At 48.9% G+C, this 25,636-nt stretch overlaps 1 protein-coding gene across 2 annotated transcripts in view; it reads left to right on the top strand.

Annotated features, from left to right (window-relative positions):
* The window catches only part of ITGB2 (integrin subunit beta 2), a 170,399-nt gene that overhangs the window by 20,049 nt on the left and 124,714 nt on the right, over window positions 1-25,636 (top strand). Inside the window, exon 1 of one of the 2 annotated variants that reach the window (XM_073646552.1) lies at window positions 3,051-3,189. The exons of the other annotated variant lie outside the window; for it this stretch is intronic. The gene's annotated coding sequence lies outside the window, so the exon portion shown is untranslated. Of the gene's footprint in view, window positions 1-3,050; window positions 3,190-25,636 lie in introns of those variants that run through there. 2 annotated transcript variants of the gene reach the window in all.

Raw genomic sequence — 25,636 nt, 5'->3', positions numbered from 1 at the left:
ACCTACCAGTCCAGGCTGTGCACTATGCTTCTCTACCTGCTGTGTGCATGTCTCTGTCTGCTGGCTTAGGGCGGCGGAGCTGGCACTTCCTGATTCTTAAAGTTACAGTGTGCGCAGTCCTAATGCATCCCCAGCCTATTGCTGTGAGTCACTGGATACTTAAACCTCCTCCACCCAGTGGGAGGTGCCTGAGCAACACTTTCTTTCAGTGTGTTCTGTGCAACTGAGTTGCCAGGTCCTGTCCTGTATCTTGTCTGTTTCCGCCACCCTGCGGGCTGAGTACCCAGGCCCGTTACCTGTATCTGTGACTTCTAGTCTTTTCCGCCACCCTGGGGGCTGTATGCCCAGGCTCGTTCCTGTATCTCGTTCCAGTGTCAGTTCCTGTCTGAACTGTGTCCTAACCCATTACCTGTTTGTCTCTATGTCTGATCCTTCCCTTTTCCTGCAGTGTCTGAACCAGTACCTAACTCCTACTCGTTGTCTCTGTACTTCTGTTTGTGAGTTTTGTGTCCACTCGCTACTTCATTGCAAGTACCTTGTGTGTATCTGGTTCTGCTTGTCCCATTTCCCTGCCTTCATATCTACCTCCTGTGTTTACCTCCTATATTCCTGTGTTTCCCAGTCAGTTCCATGTGAACAGAGCCCTGTCCAGTCTGCCCGCACCTGCGTCTCTGCTCCGCTTGCCCTCCGCACCTGAGGCTCTGCTCTGCTCTGCCCTGCTCTGCTTGTGCTCCGCACCTGCAGCTCTGCTCTGCTCTGCTTGTCCTCCTCACCTCCGGCTCGGCTTGACCTGCGCCCCTGCGGCTCTGCTCTGCTCCGCTTGTCCTCCGCACCTGCGGCTCTGCTCTGCTCCACTTCTCCTCTGCACCTGCGGCTCTGCTCTGCTCTGCTTGTCCTCCGCACCTGCGGCTCTGCTCTGCTCCACTTGTCCTCCGCACCTGTGGCTCTGCTCTGCTTGTCCTCCTCACCAGCTTCTCTGCTTGTCCTCCGCACCTGCGGCTCTGCTCTGCTCTGCTCCGCTTGTCCTCCGCACCTGCGGCTCTGCTCTGCTTGTCCTCCGCACCTGCGGCTCTGCTCTGCTTTGCTCCGCTTGTCCTCCACTCCTGCGGCTCTGCTCTGCTTTGCTTGTTCTCCGCACCCACGGCTCTGCTCTGCTCCGCCTCCCCTCCGCACCTGCGGCTCTGTTCCTGTATCCCAGTCTGTACTGGTCCCTAACCTGCCTGTTTACCTACCTGCCAGTACCCGCCTGTCTGTATACCAGTCGTGCCTGCCAGTACCCGCCCGTCTGTATACCAGCCATGCCTGTCAGTACCCGCCAGGCTGCATACCAGCCAAACCTGCCCGTTCCTGCATTCCCCGGTGTGGGTCAACAGCTGTGTGACCGGGGTCTGACCTGGAATAGCATCTGGGCCACCTCCCTCGTCCCTCCTCAGACCACGGAGTTGATGAAGCCGCCGTGCGTCCATGGTCGGATCTGGCAAGACCCCTAGTCATGCCCCTCCAGGCACTCCTCGGTTCATGGCCCAGTGGGACCACTAACCACGCTCACACCAAACAGTCCGGGCGTGAGCGTAACACATAGAAGAAATTTCAAAATTAACTGACTCTGTCTAAAAAATATTAGATTTCCTTTAAATCTGTAATTAAAAACACCTGGAGGATAGTAAAAAAAAAACAACCCACAATACAAACACATGCAAGTCTGTAGCAGCATCCGCAAACATCTTAACAGAATTGTGGAAATTAGAAATCAGTAAAAGAAGCAGAGATCTATCTCATCTAAGATTTCTCCATGTTTCAGCATAGGTCTTGTATGCCTTAAAGAAAATTGTTTAAACTCAGTAGGAGAGGAGATAAAATGTATTCAAACCTCACAACTTTCAAAGAAGGGAACAAGACCCATCAAGAAAAAACTTTGGCCTACACTCTAAAGTATGCCTCCTAGCCTCACCATCTAACCATTTCTTTCTCTTCATCTTTGCCAAATTAATGGGAGTATCAGTATATCATCGAAAAATGACCTATTGTTTAAATCAGGTTTTTGTGTTACATATATTTAAAAAAATGTTGACTTTTTTCATATTATGATCTTTATTAAAAAGAAAAAAAGGAAACAAAAATTTTAGTCTTGCAATTTTCTTGCAATGGAGGAGTGGGCCAAAATCCTTGCTGCAATGTGTGTGTGCAAACTTGGTCAAGAACTACAGGAAACTTCTGACCTCTGTAATTGCAAACAAAGGTTTCTGTACTAAATATTAAGTTCTTTTTTCTATTGTATCAAATACTTATTTCATGCAATAAAATGCAAAATAATTATGTAAAAATCATACAATGTGATTTTCTGGATTTTTTTCAAGATTCAGTCTCTCACAATTGAAGTGTACCTAGGATAAAAATTACAGACCTCTCCATTCTTTGTAGGTGGGAAAACTTGCAAAATCGGCAGTGTATCAAATACTTATTCTCCCCACTGTACATTGGAGAGTTTGATCCGGAACACGGATTAAAGTAGGTCATGTCTGTCTGCAAAAATAAAAGACAATCAGTCGCCCTCCAAAAAAAGATGCATCAATTTTAATGAGCACAAATAACAGATAGCACATGTACCAAAAAAACTGATATGTGAAACTAGTTCTTTAAAATATGGAGATACATTTGTAAAAACAAGAACCAAAACAATATTCCCTTTTGAGACCACTTATTTTTTTCTGTCTCCACAACTAATCTAATGACTAGCAGATGCTATTTTCAACACCAGCAAACATTAACTTTTTAAGCTGTCATAAAAGATTCAATCAATGACGAAACAGCTAATTCTAGCTGAATGTACAATATCTATATGTGTAAACTGGACAATAATTTGAAACTTTTTTTTGAAGAAAATTGGTTCATGTAAAAGGTCCTTATACGATAGAGTTAAAAGGACAATATCTAACTCTAATATGAATAAAAGGGAGCAGCTGAGATCTGTGCCAAGACTTCTGAGCTGTCCACTCAACTATTTGCAGATTTTCAAAATCACAAGGCTTCTGATGTCATCAGTGAAAGAAAAGACTATATTCACACTTCAACAACTGATCTGATTTCAGTACTTTCTGACTCCTGACTAGAAAGTAATATTATAGGACAAGAGAGACAGTTTGAAAAGAAAAACAACGTGATAGGAACCCAACTGGAGCCATAGTACATGTAAGTACATATACAAAAATATATCTACTTAGCCCAGCCAGTTTTGGCCATCATGTCAGCCCATGTTTTTTCACTTTTTTATTGTGGCATTCCAGGAGATCTAACTTGTTTATTTTTTGGGTGCCATATAGTGATGAGCAAGTGTGCTCGCCACTGCTCGGTACTCGCCCGAGCTTCTCACTGTTCAAGATGCTCGGCGCTCGCCGAGTATTTCCGGGGTGGCTCGGCGGGAGCTCGGGTCCCCTCCCTGCATGTTTGGCACTCTTTACAGAGCCAATGAACATGCAGGGATTGCCTGCCAGTCACTGTAATGCTGCAGCCATGTTGGTTGTGGCCTTACAGTGATTGGCTGGCCGCATAGCGTCATCTATATCAGAACTGGCGCTGCTATGCTCGTCACAGTCACTCCGGATCAGACAGTGTAGGGAGAGCTGCTGCTGCTTCAGGGAGAGATTTGCTTGTGTATTAGGTAGTGTAGGGAGAAAAAACGTACATTACACATATCCATCTTAACAAACAGTCCTTTTGAGGACTAACTAATCCATCTGCAGAGATATCAGGCAGGCAGTGTATATAGGCATGCAGGCAGGGTATATAGCAGACTGCAGTGCATATAGCACAAGAGGCTCCATTCCAATTCTGCTATCTGCTGCTGTTAGATATTTCTATACAAAGGCCCAGGTCTCAGGGGCCAGGAATACTTTTCTTTGGATCTTAATCCTCATTATTTGCTTAAAAAGCAATCCAGAGAACACCGTTTTTCTGCGCCATTTGCTTGTGTAGGTGACTCACCCCCTGGGCCATGGGGCACTCGGGACCGGGCTTCAGGGCAATGCTGGGAGTAGTAGTGGCGACCCGGTCCCGTGGCTCAGGGTGGTCAGACCAGTGGCAGTCTCTTATATGTTTTAGGTAATGTCCGACTACGCCACCCGTGGATTGCGGCTATTTTGAACCGCCTCTGCAAGGCAGTACCCGGAGGCTGATGGTGTGTGCAGCTGAGATAGTATAACTCCCCACGGGAAGAGTGTAGCCTCAGGGCAGTGTAGTAGATGGTGGGGGTGATGGTGCAGGGAGTCCCAGTACCGTTAGTGCTGGCGAAGTAAGAAGCACAAAGACAACATGTTGCAGTCCAGGGTCTTTTACTCACAGTTCGTATACTCCAAGCCACTTCGGTACCGGTAGTGACTGCCCAAGCCGTGCCGTGTCCACCAGGAGAGGGGCTCGGTCAACCCCCAGGCAATTCAGGAGTATGGCACAGGACTCCCTTCTATCCTTCCTCTGGCTCATGCCCCACCAGTGACCAAGCTTTTGTCCAGTTGCCGCGGATCTATGCGGGTAAACGTGGGCCCCGTTTCCCGCTATCCTATATTGTGCCTTCCTAGCAAGGTTTAGCAGGGGGTCGCACCAAGTGATGATCACGACCTCCGGTTCTTGGCTGAGGATTATTTGCCTCCACCAACTTGGGATCCGGTACCCTTTTCTTGCCTGACCCTTCACCCGTAATTTCCTGGGTCCTTAGGGTCCCTTCTGCCTTCTTGTTTCTGAGCCCTTCTACACTTTGGGTACTTCTCCTCCTTTTCCGTTCTTTTCTGTTTCTGTTCCTTTCTGTTTCTGTTCCTTTGTGTTTCTGTTCCTTTCTCCTGGCTCCAGCCTTCACCCTAGGCCTGCCTTTGTGCAGGGCTCCTACAGAGCCTCCGCTCTTGTCTTCTCCTCTCACTGACTAGACTAGTCCCAGAAGTAAGATGGTGCCCACCTTATATACCTTCCCCTAGAGTGTGAGCTCAGGTGACCAGCAACCAATGAGCTCCTACCAATGCTCAGAAACCGTCCCCTCTTGCTCCTACATCACTGGGTTTTCCTCCCCCTCCCCACTCCAGCCAGGGACATGGTCTGTCGTGCCTGCATTACTGTTTAAATGGGAGCACCATTGAGCTGTCCCCCGGAAATGGGGTGTGTGTGATGCATGCAGCTAACTGAGCCTTGGTCCATACTCCATCCTTACCCGGGAGTGGAATATCACACCTCTGGCAGAGGTGCAATACCCCTGTAGCGGCCGAACCCTCAGGGCGCTACATTCCCCCCTGGTAATCCACAGCACGTCCTCGGGCTGTAAAAGAGTAAAGACATTTGATTACAAGGCATGCACAACTTTTTCAAAACTTTTTACATTAGAAAACGGACGACATTGTTCAATTCCCTTTATGGGAAACACTTTTCTTTGTCATTGTTAATACTACCGGAGCTCTTTTGTCATATAAAACATCATATAAAACATTTGCATTATCACCTAGCAGCATATAAAACTCTTCATATAAAACATTTTCAAGTAAGACATATTCTTGTGTACTGGCCGCTGTGCAACTTGCGACCAGGTGTTCATTCTTCTTAAAGGTGCAACAGTCCAGCAAATTTGTCCTGAGGTAGACGTTGCAGTTCTTTTATAAAACCAATAGGGGGCACTTTAGGAAGCGCAACTATTTACAGGATGGCCGCTCTCAGTCCTCGGCCAGGTAGGGAAGGGGATGGCTGTTCTTAGTCCCCAGCCAGATTAAGGAAAGGGGGCAACTTTGACAGGTAACAGTCCCAACGGGGACCACACTCTCAGTGGAAACAGTCCCACAACAGTTCTTTTTACCCTGACGGGTAACTATGTACATTGGCGCTTTTTCCTTGCTCTCTACAGTCGTCCTCCATACGCGCCTTGCTCCTCCTGATCATCTTCAGGCCCGTCCGGACCCTCTTGACTCCCTCCTTGCTGATACTGCAGCTCTTCCTCCGTTAGCCGGTGGACGTGGAGGGCGTACCACCCTTTTACATCCTTATGCCGGGTGTAGGTCACCACGTCACCCGGGTACAGGTCTCGTCCTCGATGTCCCTCTGGCAGGTGACTCTCGACGTCCCTCCGGGTCACAAAGACGTCGCTGATGGTCCCAGGATCTTTGATGAAGCCCCAGCCGTGCTCCATTTTAAATTTCACCACGGTCCCGGTGACTCTGGGACCGCTGGCGGCTCGGGGGTTCTGTCGGGCTCTCCTTTTCTGCTCCGCACTTTGCACTTGGAGCCGCTCTTGCCGGACACGCCGCTCCCGCCGCTCTCTCTCAAACATCGCCAACTGCTGACGGCAGGACTCTCGTCGACGGGCTGCGTCCGCTTGGGTTTCTTGGGTGAACCCCATCAGATTTTCTCCGGTGGGGTCCCATTCGAACTGAGCGTCCTCGAGCAGGGGTTGGGCAACGTCCATAGGCTCCGGAACAGGTATTAGGGGTTCAGGTGCGGCTCCGGCCTCCGCAGACAGGCTTCTCTGGAGGCGGGGGTTGACATACTCGGGCGGCCAGATGAAGGGTTGCCCGTCCGGACCGGTGTGCTGGGCGAACAAGTCCGCGCCCAGGGGCTGTATGGCAGGGGGCACCGGTGGGGGAGCGGCGCCAGGGGGCACTCGGCCTTGCGACCAGGCCGGTGGTCATCTTCCGGTCGTGCCCGGGAGTGGCACAGCTAAGGCAAGGGGCGCTGGCGGGGTAGCGGTGCCCAGAAGTACTAGGCCTTGCGACCCGGCCTGTGGCGTCTGTTTCTGAATCGCGCCCGGGGTTAAAGGGCACGACGTGGGGCGGGGCGTAACCGCAGCGCTTGCAGCCTGAGGCCTAGCTGGTAGCGGCGGAGGCGTGGTGACATGTACGGCTCCCGGGGCTTCGGGCCTCGTAACGGGAGGCTGAGGCAGGCTCGCAGCTTCAGGGCTGGGGGTGGTGACGTCCCCGTTACCTGCCTCGGTCGTTGCGGTCTCCTCTGTGGCGTCGTCCCCGGACTCCGGTCCACCTTCACTGCCCTCGGAGGCAGGCGTGCTGCTGGGCGGTGGTAGCGCCTCCTGCGGTCGGGTCACGGCTTGCCGGGCCAACTCCTCCTTCCACCCTGCGATCACATCCCGCTGCGCCCGGACCATCCTCCGGTCCAGATCTTCTAACGCAGCTCGCGCACGCTCCGGGTTCTTGGCTGGGGGTGGTGACGTCCCAGTTACCTGCCTTGGTCGTTGCGATCTCCTCTGCGGCATCGTCCCCGGACTCCGGTCCACCTTCACTGCCCTCGGAGGCAGGCGTGCTGCTGGGCGGTGGTAGCGCCTCCTGCGGTCGGGTCACGGCTTGCCGGGCCAACTCCTCCTTCCACCCGGCGATCACATCCCGCTGCGCCCGGACCATCCTCTGGTCCAGATCTTCTAGCGCAGCTCGCGCACGCTCTGGGTTCTTGGGGAGCTGTGCTAGCAACTCCGCGAAGCTGCAGGGTGGCTCAGCCTGCAGCAGGCCACGCGCCAGGGTACTGGTGCTGTTCTCTTCCTCCAATCCCGGGTGCGGTCCGTACAGACTGATCCAGACCGCACCCTGCCCCACAGTTTTCTTCTCTTTCCGCCCCCACTGGGGGTGGTCTTGTGGCCATCTGCTGACAATCACTTTCAGGGGCAGCCCCCCCACCTTGATGGACATCTCCACAGCCGCACTCATGGCTGTTGGGGGAGGGCTCCTTCTGTGGCGCCATTCTGGGACCTGGCCCATGATGGGACGTGGCTTCCTGTTGTCTTTTGGCGCGCACATTATGGCGCTCGTTCTTCTGGGGCGGGCGCCATCTTTAGTACAGTGAAACAGTCTCTTTTCAGGCACGCAATACCCGTTTGTGGCGGGTTGGTCACGATCCTGCCGACTATGCCAAAGCTGACTCACCCCCTGGGCCGTGGGGCATTCGGGACCGGGCTTCAGGGCAATGCTGGGAGTAGTAGTGGCGACCCGGTCCCGTGGCTCAGGGTGGTAAGACCAGTGGCAGTCTCTTATATGTTTTAGGTAATGTCCGACTACGCCACTCGTGGATTGCGGCTATTATGAACCGCCGCTGCAAGGCAGTCCCCGGAGGCTGATGGTGTGTGCAGCTGAGATAGTATAACTCCCCACGGGAAGAGTGTAGCCTCAGGGCAGTGTAGTAGATGGTGGGGGTGATGGTGCAGGGAGTCCCAGTACCGTTAGTGCTGGCGAAGTAAGAAGCACAAAGACAACATGTTGCAGTCCAGGGTCTTTTACTCACAGTTCGTATACTCCAAGCCACTTCGGTACCGGTAGTGACTGCCCAAGCCGTGCCGTGTCCACCAGGCAAGGGGCTCGGTCAACCCCCAGGCAATTCAGGAGTATGGCACAGGACTCCCTTCTATCCTTCCTCTGGCTCGTGCCCCACCAGTGACCAAGCTTTTGTCCAGTTGCCGCGGATCTATGCGGGTAAACGTGGGCCCCGTTTCGCGCTATACTATATGGTGCCTTCCTAGCAAGGTTTAGCAGGGGGTCGCACCAAGTGATGATCACGACATCCGGTTCTTGGCTGAGGATTATTTGCCTCCACCAACTTGGGATCCGGTACCCTTTTCTTGCCTGACCCGTCACCCGTAATTTCCTGGGTCCTTAGGGTCCCTTCTGCCTTCTTGTTTCTGAGCCCTTCTACACTTTGGGTACTTCTCCTCCTTTTCCGTTCCTTTGTGTTTCTGTTCCTTTCTGTTTCTGTTCCTTTGTGTTTCTGTTCCTTTCTGTTCCTGTTCTCCTCTCCTCTCTGGCTCCGGCCTTCACCCTAGGCCTGCCTTTGAGCAGGGCTCCTACAGAGCCTCCGCTCCCTGCCTTCTCCTCTCACTGACTAGACCCAGAAGTAAGATGGTGCCCACCTTATATACCTTCCCCTAGAGTGTGAGCTCAGGTGACCAGCAACCAATGAGCTCCTACCAATGCTCAGAAACCATCCCCTCCTGCTCCTACATCACTGGGTTTTCCTCCCCCCTCCCCACTCCAGCCAGGGACATGGTCTGTCGTGCCTGCATTACTGTTTAAATGGGAGCACCATTGAGCTCTCCCCCGGAAATGGGGTGTGTGTGATGCATGCAGCTAACTGAGCCTTGGTCCATACTCCATCCTTACCCGGGAGTGGAATATCACACCTCTGGCAGAGGTGCAATACCCCTGTAGCGGCCGAACCCTCGGGGCGCTACATAGGGAGAGGTGCTGCTGTGTCAGGGAGAGATTTGCTTGTGTATTAGGTAGTGTAGGGAGAAAAACCGTACATTACACATATCCATCTTAACAAACAGTCCTTTTGAGGACTAACTAATCCATCTGCGGAGATACCAGGCAGGCAGTGTATATAGGCAGGCAGGGTATATAGCAGACTGCAGTGCATATAGCACAAGAGGCTCCATTCCAGTTCTGCCTTCTGCTGCTGTTAGATATTTCTATACAAAGGCCCAGGTCTCAGGGGCCAGGAATACTTTTCTTTGGATCTTAATCTTCATTATTTGCTTAAAAAGCAATCCAGAGAACACCGTTTTTCTGCGCCATTTGCTTGTTGGCACTGCAGAATACAGCCAGGTCCTTTCCATATTACAACGCTAGAAATCCATCTATTTAAAACTGTGTTTTCTCCGTCAAACGGATCACATATACGTTGTCAGAATATACTGCCATTTCTGGCCTCCATTAAAAATTTCTTTCAGTGTGAGAGTGAAGCAATTCACAGCAGTTTGCTGGTCAAACTACTTACCTACAGGCCAGGTATTTAAAACTATGTTTTCTCCGTCACACGGATCACATATAAGTTCTCTCCAAACTCAGTCATTTGTAGTGAGCGTGGAAGATACTGTCCTCCATTTAAAATGGGCAAGGCACGTGGCAAGGGACGGGGAACTGGACGTGATGGTAATGGTTATGTTAGAACCCTCCTGTTTGTTTTTTCCATCTTGTGTTTTGCGGTCATGTGACCAGTTGCCTATATATTCCAGGTCTGCCCTTCTGGCTTTGCTGGACTTCAGTGTTTTTTGCCTGTCTCTCTAGCCAGGTGCTTCGGTGCCTATCGCTGTCTAGTTTGCTTGGTCCTCTGGGACCTCTAGTACTTTTTGTCAGTTTATCTTTTTGCTCTGCAACAACTTCTGTTAGGAGGTGTCCCATTTTTTTCCCAGTCTTTAGTTCTTTTAGGGACCCCTCCCTTTAGTCTATAGGTCTCCGTTCAGACTAGTCGAGGACGAAGGCGGGTCTGTTCACAAGGAACAGGCTGCCCGCTACATCGTAGGGATTCAGCTTAGTCTTACTGTAGGGACAGCTTTTCCCATTCTTTCCTTAGTTTATGTTGCAGATCCTAACAGGTTAATGCAGAGGCCGAGGACAAGGCCGTGGGCAAGCTGAAATTGTGCCACAACAAACACCCACATCTTCTCGCCTGACCTTCCTGTCCCAATTTCTAGGGGACCGCAGTGATGCGCCCGCAGGGCCGTGGGGTACTCGGCAGCCGGGCCCCTGTGTATGCTGGTAGGGGAGTATCACGGTGGCTGGCCCGGTCCGTGACCCAGGGCGGTCAGTGCAAAAGGGGGTACTTTTATATGGGGTTTTTGGGATTGTTTGTGACGCCACCTGTGGATTGTGGCCAAAGGAGCCGCCGCTGCAGAGCAGTCCTCTGGAGCTGGTGTTGCGGCAGCAGGGGTGGGGTGGCTCTCCACAGGTAGAGCAAGCTCCAGGGCAGTGTAGGTAAATGGTGGTTGCGCTGGGTGTTGTAGTGCAGGGAGGGAATGATGGCGCAGATTAAAGAATGGACGGAGGCAGTGCGGTGCAGTCATCCGAGTTTTTACTCACAGTTCTTATGAGGGTTGCACTGGTGCACTGTACAGGTGTCAGCCTCCCACGTCGCGCTGCGTTCACCAGGCAGGGGTTTAGCACTTCCTCAGGTAGATCAGGAGTACCTGGCAGAACCCCACTTTCTCGTGTTCCTATCTAGACCGTCTTCACGCTTAGTTTCTCTCCCTCCTGCCCTGCGCTTCCCACTCTCAATCCTGCTCGGGTGCTCTGAAGTCCCTCCTGTCCGTCGGAGTTCACAGACCTGCTTGACCCTCACAGGGATTAGAATGAGGCTTCGGCAACTGACTATAGAAGCCAGAAGCCTCCGGTTTTCCCAGCCAAGACCTGTAGTAACACGGCTGGACCAGGGGCCGGTCTCCTTCTTGCGGCCTCTGTCTTCTGACAGATGCGGGGCATACGGGTGACTTCCTGCACTCGCCGTACCCCCTAGGATTCTTTCTTAGAATGGAGCCTACTCTCTGCTTCCCTCCTGGGCCTCTGACACTAGGCCCTAGTTGTGGAGCAGAGCTCCTACTGAGACTCTGCTCCCGGACTGTTCTTCTGAACCGTCCCCTCACTATTGTCCTCTGACCTAACTGCCACCCTAAGATGGCTTCCCATTTTATACTCCTACTAAAGTGCTCCCCCTAACTACTTCCTCCACCCACACCCACTACTGGTTCCCCCTACCTTTGGGTTCCCCCCACTCCAGCCAGGGACAGGGCTCAGCAGGAAAGCACATTGCATCTTGCCCTTCCAGCCGGCCTGGAGCAGTGTAATGTAGGATGCAAGTGTTGGGGTAGCAGCACTCCCTCCTTACCTGAGAGAAGGAGACACCACACCTCTGGGTGAGGTGCAGTACCTCTGTGGCGACTGAACCCTCAGGGGCGCCACACTCCCCCCTGGTAAAACACAGCTCGTCCGCGGGCTGGAACAGAGTAAAACAGGGTATAATAGACAGGCAAATTTTTAAGAATGCATTCGCATATAAGATTATAAAACTCAACATTTCTTCCCTTTATGGGAGGCACATCACTTTAACGTTACAGGTTACATTTTTTGCACATTACAAAACACTTTTCATAAACGTTTCTTGTAACAGGTTACAGTTCATGCTGTAACCGGGTGTCCATTTTACTTTTAAACAGGTGCAACTAGTAGCAGCATGAGGGACCCGTCCGCAAACCCTCAACGTAGGCCCTGGGCGTGGCTGCAGGGCATAGGTGATTCTGGAGTTGGACCACGGCTTCCGCCACGCCCAACGGGTTTTTGTTCTGTGGTCATGGTTACTAATATAAAACCAATAGGGTGCACTTTAAGAAGTGCGGAACTATTTACAACATCAGTTTCTGGCTGTTCACAGTCTCCAGCCTGGAGTCTGTATACCCTGACGGGTAATCATATAAATACACACTGCAAGCCATATAAATACACACTGCAAATTAAACATTATACCAACTATTAAATGCTGCACCCTTACAGGTGACTATTTACAGTTAGTCCCAACTACTGGACTAGTAGTGGGGTCCCCGCCTGGGGTACGGCTGATTTTTACCTGACCCAGCCGAGTCATACGGTATGTCCTGCGGGGTGTGTCCTCGATGATGCGGTACACTTGCAGGGCATACCACCCGCGTTCCCCGTGGTGACGTGTGTAGGTGACTCTATCACCAGGGTAAAGATTCTGGTCGGGATGGCCCTCTTCCAGCTCGGGCTCAACATCCTGCCGGTTAATGAAGATGTCCCTCGCAAAATTGGGATCTTTTATAAAGCCTCACCCAGCCTTCAGGTCAAACTTTACCACGACTCCTTTGTCGCGGGGGCTGGGATGGGCTGACTCCGCCTGGCGAACTTGGGCCTTGGCAGCCTTGTCCTGGGCCTTCATGCATTCACAGCGCGCCCGCCGAGCGCACCGCTCCTTCTCCAGCTGCCGGAGCTCCCGCTTGCAGAACTCCTTCCTCTGCAGGGCTTCGGCATAGGTCTCCCGCGGGAACCCCATCAGGTCCCCCCCCCGGTTGTCCCAGCAAAACTCTTCTCCACAGGAGTAGGCAACTGGGGGCGCTGGTGTCGGGAGTAGCGGGCACGGCTGCTGGACCTCGATCCGGGCGGACCAGTCGAAAGCCGTACACCCACTCGGGTGCCAGGGATGGAGGCTCCGGGAGGGCGTCGAGTAGAAGGCCCCTGGCTTCGGCGCCCGGGAGTGGAGGTTCCTAGAGGGCACCAGGTAGAAGGCCCTCGAATTCAGCGCCCGAGGGTGGAGGTTCTGGGCTGAGCAGCTGCTCCAGGGAGGGCATGGTGGCATACGGGGAGTGCTGGTGAAAGAGGCCCAGGAGCAGGTCGGCGCTTGCAGCGCCCAGGACAGGGGATTCTTTCCTACCTGCTCCTGTGCTGCATACGGCCTCCTGGTACTCAGCGGACTCCGCCGGGGCTGGGGTGCCGCTGCTGGCATCCGGTGCTGCTTTCCGCCGTGCTGCCAACTTTTCTAGCAGCTCGCTCCTCCATCTGGTGACCGCTGCCTGGTGACCGCTGTTGTGCATGCAAGCCAATCCCCTGTCCATGGTGCATGCGAAGATGCCTCCTGCCCTGCACCTGTCGTTGCACACTCTCAAGTAGCAGCATCAGGAAGCACGTCCATGTCCATACCCCAGTCCTTGGAATGCAAGCGCAAATATGCAGCCAACGCCCCACAGGCCACACTACTAAATTCTCACATTTCACGACTGCTTGCGCTCGAAATGTTGCCTTTTAGGCTCGTGGAGACGGAAGCATTCCGCAACCTGATGGCGGCGGCCATTCTTCGGTACTCGGTCCTCAGCCGCCACTATTTCTCCCAGTGTGTCGTCCCCGCATTACACAAGCACGTGTCCCAAAACATTAGCCGTGCCCTCAACAACGCAGTTACCGGGAAAGTCCACCTAAGTCCTCCCGACGCCAAGGATTGTAGGCCCTAGGTCAATCAGGGTTGCCCCCATGGTCTACAGCTCCTGCACCTCATCCTCCTCAGCCTCCCCCTCCTCTTCAGCCTCCATCTCTGAAATAACCACATCAGTCACAAGCTGGAAGCACTGCAGCACTGCCTCGGCCAAGCGGCAACAGGCTGTGCTGAAGCTAATATGCTTAGGTGACAAACCGCACAATGCTGAAGACTTGTGGACAGCTCTGAAAGAGCACGCAGATCTGTGGCTCACACCGCTGAACCTACAGCCAGGCATGGTCGTGTGTGACAATGGCCGGAACCTGGTGGCGGCTCTGAGGCGAGGCGAGCTCACACACGTACCATGCCTGGCCCATGTGCTTAACCTCGTGGTTCAGCGGTTTCTCAAATCCTACCCGGAGCTGCCGGATCTGCTTGATAAAGTACGCCGCCTGTGTGCCCATTTTAGAAAGTCAGCTACAGCTTCCGCCTCCCTTGCCGTGTTTCAGCAGCGTTTGCAGCTTCCGGCTCGCAGACTGGTGTGTGATGTCCCCACGCATTGGAACTCTACACTGCAGATGTTGGGAAGGATTTGTGAGCAGAAGATGGCAGTTGTTGAGTACCAGCATCAACAAGGCCGTCGATATTCAGTTCAGACTCCACACATAAGACCTCAGGAGTGGACATGGATGTCAGACATATGTACCATCCTCCAAAACTTTGAGGACTTCACCAAGATGGTGAGCGGCGATGACGCCATAATTAGTGTCACCATCCTGCTTCTCTGTCTTCTGAAACGCTCTCTGCTCACAATCAAAGAGGATGCATTGCAGGCGGAGCACGATGAGATGGAGCAAGGAACCATACAGGGTGATTACACACAGCATAGCCTCATCTCATCCCAACGTGGATTGGGTGACAATGAGGAACAGGAGGAGGAAGGACAGGAGCTAGTTTCATGCACTATAGACGGTACTACCTGCACAGCAGTCATACCGTCTGTTCATTGTGGATGGCCAGAGGACAGAGAGGAGGAGGAGGAGAGCATGGTCAGTCATCCTCTTGGTGAGGACACAGAAGTCTTGCCTGTTAATAGTCTGGCACGCATGGCTGAGTTTATGTTACGCTGCCTTTCCCATGACCCTCGCGTTCTCAAAATTTTGTGACAGTCATTACTGGTTGGTGACACTTCTAGACCCACGCTACAAGGAGAACTTCATATCTCTTATTCCTGACGCGGACAGGTCTACAAAAATGGGGCTGTACCAGAAGGCCCTTGTTGCGGAACTATTAAAAAAATTCCCATCTGAAAACGCTGGCAGCAGAGGTCACACTTCGTTGGACAACGAAGGAGTAAAGGCAAGAGAGACACAACTTCAATCCAGCAGAGGCAGGGGAACACTGTCAAAGTTCTGGGAGAGTTTTCTCAGACCCTCCCATCGCACAGGCCCTGAGGTGCGGGGTACTCTCACAAGGAGTGCAAAGTTTTGGAAGATGCTGAGGGAGTACCTTGCTGACCGTAATAACGTCCTCCGTGATTCCTCTGTGCATTATAATTATTGGGTATCCAAGCTGGATATGTGAAATGAACTGGCTCTCTATGCCTTGGAGGTCCTGGCCTGCCCTGCCGCCAGCGTTTTATCAGAGCGGGTTTTTAGTGCCGCTGGTGGAATTATAGCTGATAAGCGCATCCGCCTGTCAACTGAAAATGCTGACAGGCTGACTCTTATAAAAATGAACAAGGGCTGGATTGGGCCAGACTTCTCAACACCACTGAATGATAGCAGCGTAACATAAACTCAAATCCAGTGTCTTTTCTTAGGAGGTACATATATTCCCATGCACCTTTTCACACCCACACATACGCTTCCTGATTTTGGCTGTTTGCTCTTTTCCTCCTCCTTCTCCTCATCCTCCACCACCATATCACCAGGGTGACCGTGGTCCATGATGCAACACCCACATAATTTTTTTAAAGGGTGTTTATGATGCCCGTAAAAAAATTTTTTTATACAGTATGTTCATGTATACCCCCCGGGGTAAATGTTTGTCAGCCTATACACTTGTGCATGGGCATTACAAGTATAGGAGGCCTGCTCCTTTCTAATGGGAACATTTTTTTATGAGGCCCTCCTCCACGGGGCATTGAAGTGCCTCCAAATTTTTGGCCGCCCTTGCATTCACTGCATAGGCCAACACTATGGGAGACGCTCTCCTTTCTAATGGGAATTTTTCGTTACTGTGGCCCTGCTTTAAATTCTTTGTGGGGTTTTTCCTAAAATTGGTCAGCCGTTTGACTCACTGCATACCCTATAACTGTATAGCAGGCCCTCTCCTTTCTAATGGGAACATGCCGTACTTGTTACTGTGGCCCTGCTCTATGTGTCTTTAAATTCTTAGTGGGGCTTTTGCTAAAATTGTTCAGCCGTTGGACTCACTGCATACCCCATAACTGTATAGCAGACCCTCTCCTTTCTAATGGGAACATGTCGTACTTGTTACTGTGGCCCTGCTCTGTGTGTCTTTAAATTCTTAGTGGGGTTTTTCCTAACGTTGGTCAGCCGTTGGACTCACTGCATATCCTATAACTGTATAGCAGACTCTCTCCTTTCTAATGGGAACATGTCGTACCTTGTTACTGTGGCCCTGCTCTATGTGTCTTTAAATTCTTAGTGGGGTTTTTCCTAAAATTGGTCAGCCATTGGACTCATTGCATACCCTATAACTGTATAGCAGACTCTCTCCTTTCTAATGGGAATTTGTCATTACTGTGGCCCTGCTCTATGTGTCTTTAAATTCTTAGTGGGTTTTTTCCTAAAATTGGTCAGCCGTTGGACTCACTGCATACCCTATAACTGTATAGCAGACTCTCTCCTTTCTAATGGGAATTTTTCATTACTGTGGCCCTGCTCTATGTGTCTTTAAATTCTTAGTGGGGTTTTTCCCACATTTTGGCAGCCCTTGCAGTCACAGCATGGGCATTACCACTATAAGAGACCCGCTCCTTTATAATGGGAACATTTTTTTTACTGAGACCCTCCTCTATGTCTCTTCAAAGGGGTATTGGGTTGCGTCCAAACTTTTGGCAGCCCTTGCAGTCACTGGATACGCAATAACAGTATAGGAGACCCACTTGTTAATAATGGGAACAACAAAGCATAGCCAGCTGATGGCTCTCTAACCATAGCGAGGGCCGACTGCTGGCCTTTTAAGAATAGTAAGGGCCGTCAGATGGCCCTATAAAAATAGGCTTTATGACTTTCAGAGTCCCTCCATCATAAATAAAACAGGATGTGTCTGATGATGTGTCACACACCACATTGCCAGATAAGGTTTTAAAATGTTAAAATGACATTTCCCGGTGAATGCATTTGTCTTAAAAAATAACGTAAAAAAAACAAAACAATAGGATCTTTCTTTAGTATAAAAAACAGCGTCACCAATTTAACCTCAATGTAAACACATTGTTCAGCTCCTGCACCTCCTCCTCCATCTCCGAAATGACCACATCATTCACAAGCTGACAGCACTGCAGCACTGCCTTGGCCAAGCGGCAACAGGCTGTGCTGAAGATAACATGCTTAATGCTTAATTGACAAACCACCCAGCGCTGCACAGTTGTTGAAAGCTGTAACACAGCAGCCTGATCTGTGGCTCTCACCGCTGAACTTACAGCCAGGCATGGTCGTGTGTGACAATGGGTGGAACCTGATGACGGAGAAATGACACCCAGAGTAGATACAGTTTCCCTCTATGCCAGTCCTTTCACCGAGCTAAATACAACTCTCCTCAAAAAAAGTTGTGGACTGGCTCCGCACCGTCCCTGGCCACATTCACCTGTCCACGTGTTTGTGGTTAGGCGGTCCTTCCCAGTAAGTGCACTGGGGAGGGCATGGGTAATGTTGTAGGACCCGTGCTTGTGGAAGGTGGAGACGACACTGGGAGAAACAGTGGCGGCTGGGGGCCGAGTATGGACACCCGGCCGCCGCCGGCATGAGGTTGCGAAAAGCTTCCGCCTCCACGAGTCTAAAAGGCCATATTTCAAGTGCAAGCAGCTGCCCAGAATCTTGCAGTTTAGTGTTGCGGCCTGTGGGTGGGTGGGTGGCTGGCTGCATACTTGCGCTTGCATTCCAAGTAACAGAAAACTAAGCAGATGGTGGCCTCTATCATCATCATGGCCTCACCTCGGCACTATGAACTCTCTTGAAAGAGAAGCCAGGGCCCACCGGAGGAGTCTCCGGTTCTCTGGTGGGCCCATCCAACCCTGCTTAGAAGCAGCCCTGGCTAAGAAAAGTGTGGGGGAAGGTTCCCGGACACTCTATGGCTGCTTTTTTAATGTGGATCGGACATGCTTATGCATGTTATTTCTTAAACCGCATTGCAGATCAGGCCATTGTCCAACTCTGTATTCATGAAATTAAATGCACAAAGAAAGATGTTTGTGTGTCAAAGCACCACCGACAAGTGCGAGTTGATATTGGACGGGCTGCCATTGCTTCTACAACAAGCTGCATTAGAGGACTTCCTAGGAGAAATGACACCCAGGGTAGATACGGTTTCCCTCTATGCCAGTCCTTTCACTGAGCTAAATACAACTCTCATCAAAAAAAGTTGTGGACTGGCTCCGTACCATCCCTGGCCACATTCACCTGTCCACGTGTTTGTGGTTAGGCTTTCCTTCCCAGTAAGTGCACTGGGGAGGGCACGGGTAATGTTGTGGGACCCGTGCTTGTGGAAGGCGGAGACAATACCGGGAGAAATAGTGGCGGCTGGGGACCAAGTATGGACACTCGGCCGCCGCCGGCATGAGGTTATGAAAAGCTTCCGCCTCCACGAGCCTAAAAGGTCACATTTCAAGTGAAAGCAGCTTTAGAGGACTTCCTGGGAGAAATGACAGCTGGGTAGATATGGTTTCCCAAGTCCTTTCACCAAGCTAAAGAATATGGCTGTGGTGAAACACAACTCAGCAAAAAAGGCTGTGGACTGGCTCCATACCGTCCCTGGCCACATTCACCTGTCCACGTGTTTGTGGTTAGGCGGTCCTTCCCAGTAAGTGCAGTGGGGAGGGCATGGGTAATGTTGTGGGACCCGTGCTTGTGGAAGGCGGAGACGACACTGGGAGAAACAGTGGCAGCTGGGGACCGAGTATGGACACCCGGCCGCCGCCAGCATGAGGTTATGAAAAGCTTCTGCCTCCACGAGCCTAAAAGGCCACATTTCAAGTGCAAGTAGCTGTCAAAAAATTGACAGTATAGTATTGCAGCCTGTGGGTGGGTGGCTGGCTGGCTGCATACTTGCGCTTGCATTCCAAGGAATGGGGTAGGGAGAACTGAACGCTGCACTGGGACAAGGACGTGGACGGTGATTGTTGCAAGTCTGTAATGACAGGTGGATGGCGGGAGGCATCCTCGCATGCGCCAAGGATCACTTATGATGGGCACACTTTTAGGCAGTGACCTGGGAGTCAGAAATGCTTCCAGAGGTCTTCTCTATGCTGTTTCCATGTCTTTTCAGCACTGTATGCATGTGTCTGATGATGTGTCACACACCAGATGGCCAGATAAGGTTGTAAAATGTTAAAATGACATTTCCCAGTGAATGCATTTGTCTTTGTTGAAAGCAATGCAAAAGTGCAAAAACACATCAAAAACGCTACGTATGAACATAGCCCAAGATGTGGAGGAGTATTTTTGGTTTTGGTTATTTATTTTGCCTTTTATACAAGTCATTACCCTGGAAAGGATGTTCCTTAATATATTTCCCAGGAAAATCCATTTTGGTTTTGTTTTTGTATGTTTTATTGTGAGTCCGTAAAAGTGGCGTAATACTCTGACAACGTTGTTGACAGCAGTGACCTGGGAGTCAGAAATGCTTCCAGGGCTCTTACCCATGCTGTTCCCATGTCATTTGAGCACTGTTCCCATCGATTTGGGCAATTTTTAGGCCCTCTGCAGACCGCCGGGGGGAGAAGCCTGAAAAATGCTCGAGTTTCCCATAGACTTACATTGAGCTCGTTGCTCGGGTCGAGTTCCCGAGTATTATAAATTAGCTCGACCCGAGCAATTTAGTTATCGCTCATCACTAGTGCCATATTGTCTTACGAGGACTTGCTTTTTTCAAAATGAGTTGTGTTTGTCAGTGGCATCATTTCGGGGTTTATAGTGCTTACTAACAAACTTTTATTAACTTTTTATGTGAAGCAATATAAACAATACAACAATACATAAATTCTGCCACTTTTTTTTGCATTTTAAATATTATGCTATTTTCCGCTTTGCAATGTTAACTCCATTCTGTGGGCCAGTAGAAATATGGCAATATCAAATTTATATAGTTTTAGTTATTATATTAACTTTGTACAATTAATACACTATTTAAAAAAAAATTGTTTTCGTGTTGCTGTATTCTGAGAACCAGAAGTTTTTTTACAATTTTCCATCAGCAGGGTTGTATGAAGCTATATTTTTAGTGACAAGTTTTAGAGTGACAAGCTACTATGGATGACAATGGGGGAGCATTATACTACTATGGATAGCAATGGGAGTGCATTATACTACTATGGATGACAATAGGGGTGCATTATACTTTATGGATGTCTATGGGGTGCATTATACCATGCTTTATACTACTATGGATGACAATGGGGGTGCATTATACTTTATGGATATCTGTGGTGTACATTATACTACTGTGGTTGATAATGGGGATGCATTATACTTAATGGATGTCTATGGGATGCATTATACTACTATGGATGAAAATGGGGGTATATTATACTTTATGGATGAAAATGGGGGTATATTATACTTTATGGATGTCTATGGGGTGCATTATACTTTATAGGATGACTATGGGGTGCATTATACTACTATGGATGAAAATGGGGTTATATTATACCTTATGGATGTCTATGGGGTGCATTATACTTTATAGGATGACTATGGGGTGCATTATACTACTATGGGTAACTATGGGGGTGCATTATACTTTATGGATGACTATTGGGTTGCATTATACTTTATGGATGTCTATAGGATGCATTATACTTTATAGGATGACTATGGAGTGCATTATATTTTATGAATGTCTATGGGGTGAATTATATTACTATGGAGGATTATGGGGTGCATTATACTACTATGGATGATTATGGGGTTTCATTATACTTTATAGGATGAGTATAGGGGTGCATTAATCTTTATGGGTGACTATGGGGGTGCATTATACTTTATGCATGACTATGAGCTGTGCATTATACTTTATGGAGGATTATGGGCTGTGCATTATACTACATGGATGACTATAATCTGTGCAGTATATATGGAGGACTATGGGATGGATGCATTATACTATATGGAGAACTATGGGTGTGCATTATACCTCTTCTATGTACGCCCTTGGTGAGTATAATAGTTTATTTTCATATATACTAGGACGGGGATATATATATACCAGGATGGGGCCTGGGATAAGGGACATATAGCGGAATGGGCGATATATATACCAGAATGAGGCCAGGATGAAGGACATATATTATACCGGGATGGAGGACGCATATATATATATCATTTATTCAGGATGGGGGGCCGGGTCCAAATCTTGCACCGGGGCCCATCAGACTCTAGTTACGCCACTGGCCAGGAGTGGATCCAAAACACAGAACAATTACTGATGTAAATTACTGTACAAAATACTCATTGTGTGAATGAGGCCAGGAAGCTGCTTGTAATACTGCTGTAATATTATTCCTTATTCCGAGGATGAGTGCACACCTGCCGGTGCTGTGCTGTAATGCATGACTTCTCTGCTCAATCATACTCACCAGAGCAGGGGCAACGCCTGGGCCAAAACTCCTGCCGGCAGATGTCCAGACATATTACTCAGTGATATGAGATGGACCCCGACTCACAAACAAAATAAATCAGACAGATGCATACAAAATAAATACATGACAAATTGCAATTAGATGTCAAACGTTTTCAACTTTATTTAAATTTACATGACACTGAAAATAGCATAACCCTCGACTCACAAAGAGTCACTCTCCAGCACTCAGGAGAGGAAAACCCCCTGTGGAGGAAACCTCTGGGGAACCATGGCTGGAGGACTGCTCTGCCCTTAGGATTAGAGAGTTAGTGCCGATATAATACAGAGTTTTAGAATTTGTACATTTTACCAGATTTACAGAGAGTGACATAAATATTGATTATAAATGTGATAAACTTGATGTGGGAGAGATCTGACTGCGATATCTGCCACCACATTGATTGCTAGAACGAATTTGGTTGATCTGATTGCCCAGGTGGATGCACCCATTTCTCCCTTACAGACCCAGGTCCACCTCTCAAGAAGTTGGACACTCGGTTACAGTTCGTTATGGGTAACCCCTAATAGGATAAATATCCCTTCCCCCTTCCTTCATATATCAATCAATGAACTTCCAAAGGAGAGCTGCTCTTTGTAGAGGGTAACAGAAGGGGATCCTGTTCTGGAGACCCTCCTCTGTTATCTTTCCATACCCTGGGGGTGTCTAAAGCAGACAACCCATTTCCCTGCTAGAGCCTCCAAATTACACCAAGGTCGGCACATTACATGGGGTGGTCAAGCTCAAGGTCCTCAGGCGCATCAGTAATGGCAGTGATTGTGCCAGTGTGCCCTTCTTTTATGGAATCTTCTTTATGACACTTGTTTATGATCTCATAACAGTTGTCATGGTTACTACTACTGCTGCAGGACCCAAGTATTAACCCTTTCATCATTGGTAATTTGCTTTCATTATAGAGGTAAATAACTGCACTTGTTACTAAGCAGGAGACTTATCATTATGGCTTCCTTTAGGCACCTTAAGAAATACAGATTACTGATTAAACATGCAAGTTTTTCAGGAGTATTTTGCACTTTTTAGATTCAGAGGTTGGGCTTATAACTAGCACTTTACAAAGAAAAAAAATAAGAGGAAATCACTTGTAAAATAATATTAGAGGGAATTGCATTTCAAGCATTTTCCTAATGTACATTCTACATAGTTACATAATTATATACACTGTGTTCCAAATTATTATGCAAATAATATTTTCTCAGATTTTCCCAAATTACCTATATGAATTGCAGTCATTGTAATTTTCCAGTCAAATAACTATTAGAGTACAATTGAAAGGTTTTTGTACAAACTGCCTATGATAACAGTATATTTTTAAAAAAAATAAAAATGCATGTTCCAAATTATTATGCACAGCAGAGTTTTCAACCTTTTCATTTTAATAAAGAACAAAAAAATGGTCCTCAGGAGCACATAACCCTGAAATATGCAATGATTATACACTACCCATTATAAAAGTGTCTAATGTGCTATTTACTACCAAATTTTAGCTAAGATACAAGACATACTTGTAAGGAGAGATGAAAAATGTAATGGGGGATGACATAAATATACTGAGGAACTTTACATAACATAAAATATAAGCAAAAAAAGAAAGAAGAATCGCTGACACATCTTTTCTTAGACGTATTGTAACCATTCTTTTAAAAATGGTTACAACTAGTGTTGAGCGATACCTTCCGATATCAGGAAATATCGTATCGGATTGGATCGGGCCGATACCCAAAAAGTATCGGATATCGCCGATTCCGATACCGGAAACCAATGCAAGTCAATGGGACACAAATATCGGAATGAAAATAAACCCTTTCTTTCCTTGTAGGTTAATTCTACATGAAGTAAAACAACTAAGAATAATGTAGAATGACATGAAAAGCCGGCAATTCATCAGCGGCATACACCGGTACCCGACAATTTACAACAGAAAGAATAGAGCATCACACATAGATTAGATAGATAGAAACATGTCAGTCACATATATATGAAGTACAGTGACAGTGTTGCTTACTGTACTTGTCATTTAGTGTAAAGGATTTATTAAAAAAAATATTAGTGTTTTCGTGCACCGTCTCTTTAAAAAAGCCGGCCGGCAATTCAGCATCTGTACCCGACAATGTAGAATAGAAAGAATAGAGAATCACACATAGATTAGATAGATAGAAACATGTCAGTCACATATATATGAAGTACAGTGACAGTGTTGATTACTGTACTTGTCATTTAGTGTTAAAATAAAGGATTTATTTAAAAAAAAATTGGCGTGGGGTTCCCCTTAATTTTAGGCTCTAGCGGAAGTTAAGCAGACAGCTGGGGCAAATGTATGAAGCCTGGGAAGGGGGTAATACCCACGGAGCTTCCCAGGCTACTAATATCAGCCCCCAGCTGAATACCTAGCCTTTACTAGCTATTAAAATGGGGGAACCCCCCCAAAAAAATAACGTGGGGTCCCCCCTAATTTAATAGCTAGCACAGGCTAGGCAGACAGCTGGGGGCTGATATTAATAGCCCAGGAAGGGTGCCATGAATATTGGCCCCCTCCCAGGCTAGAAACACCAGCCGTCAGCCGCCCCAGAAATGGCGCATCCATAGGATGCGCCAATTCTGGCACTTAGCCTCGCTCTTCCACGCTGCCCTGGTGCGGTGGCAGGGGGTAATAGGGTTGGGGTTGATGTCAGCTTATAATGCCAGCTGACATCAAGCCCAGGTTAGTAATGGAGAGGCGTCTATAAGACACCCCCATTACTAACCCCATAGTCAAAGTTAAAAGAAAACACAAACACCCAGAATAAAGTCCTTTAATTGAAATAAAGACACAATTCTTTATTGTTCTAAATTAAACCATACTTACCATCACGCCCATTCCAGCTGAAGCCAACGATCTCCTGCAATAAAAGTAAAATAATAAAGCAACCTCATCCTTACCTTTCCATGGTTCCCACGACAGCTTCAGCTCTGCTACATCGAGATGACAGGCTGGACCGCAGCAGAACGCTGCCATCCAGCCTGTCATCCCGCAGACACTGAGAAGCGCAGGCATGCTTGCGCTCCTCAGTGTCTCTCTGTGACGTCATCCAGATGAGCCGAGTTCATGTCCAATGAACCCAGCTCACCTCATGCACGTCACTGACAGAGTGGGAAAATTCTCACGCTGAAGTGCTGAGTGCAGGAGAATTTTCCTACGCTGTCAGTGACGTACATGAGGTGAGCTGAGTTCATTGGACATGACCTCGGCTCATCTGGATGCCGTCACAGCCAGACACTGAGGAGTGGAAGTATGCCTGTGCTTCTCAGTGTCTGCGGGATGACAGGATGGATGGCAGCGTTCTGCTGCGGTCCAGCCTGTCATCTCGATGTAGCAGAGCTGAAGCTGTCGTGGGAGCCATGGAAAGGTAAGGATGATGTTGCTTTATTATTTTACTTTTATTGCAGGAGATCGTTGGCTTCAGCTGGAATGGGCGTGATGGTAAGTATGGTTTAATTTAGAACAATAAAGAATTGTGTGTTTATTTCAATTAAAGGACTTTTTTCTGGGTGTTGTGTTTTTTTAAATACTTTACTAGAAATTCATGGTGGTCATGTCTAATATTGGCGTGACCCCATGAATTTCGGGCTTAGGGCCAGCTGATAATGCCAAGCTGGCCTTAACCCCTTTATTACCCAGTGAGCCACCGCACCAGGGCCCTGGATGAGTTGGGTACAGCGCCAGAAGATGGCGCTTCTATGAACGCGCCATTTTCTGGGGCGGCTGCGGACTGCAATTTGCAGCGGGTGGGGCCCAGAAAGCTTGGGTCTCCCTGCGCTGCAGATTCCAGCCCCCAGCTGCCTAGTTGTATCTGGCTGGGCACAAAAATAGGGCGAAGCCCCACGCATTTTTTTTTTTAATTATTTCATGAAATTCATGGAATAATTAAGAAAAAAAGGGCTTCCCTATATTGTTGTGTCCAACCAGGTACAAATAGGCAGCTGGTGGTTGGGGGCAGCCCATTCCTGCCTGCTGTACCTGGCTGGACACAAATATAGTGCGAAGCCCCACGTCAATTT

The sequence above is a fragment of the Phyllobates terribilis genome, unplaced genomic scaffold, assembly GCF_046119375.1.
Source record: "Phyllobates terribilis strain yellow unplaced genomic scaffold, ASM4611937v1 Scaffold_9__5_contigs__length_417890890, whole genome shotgun sequence".
Taxonomy (NCBI): domain Eukaryota; kingdom Metazoa; phylum Chordata; class Amphibia; order Anura; family Dendrobatidae; genus Phyllobates; species Phyllobates terribilis.
Note: the sequence above shows the minus strand (reverse complement) of the source record. Positions and strands in the feature narration are given on the sequence as shown.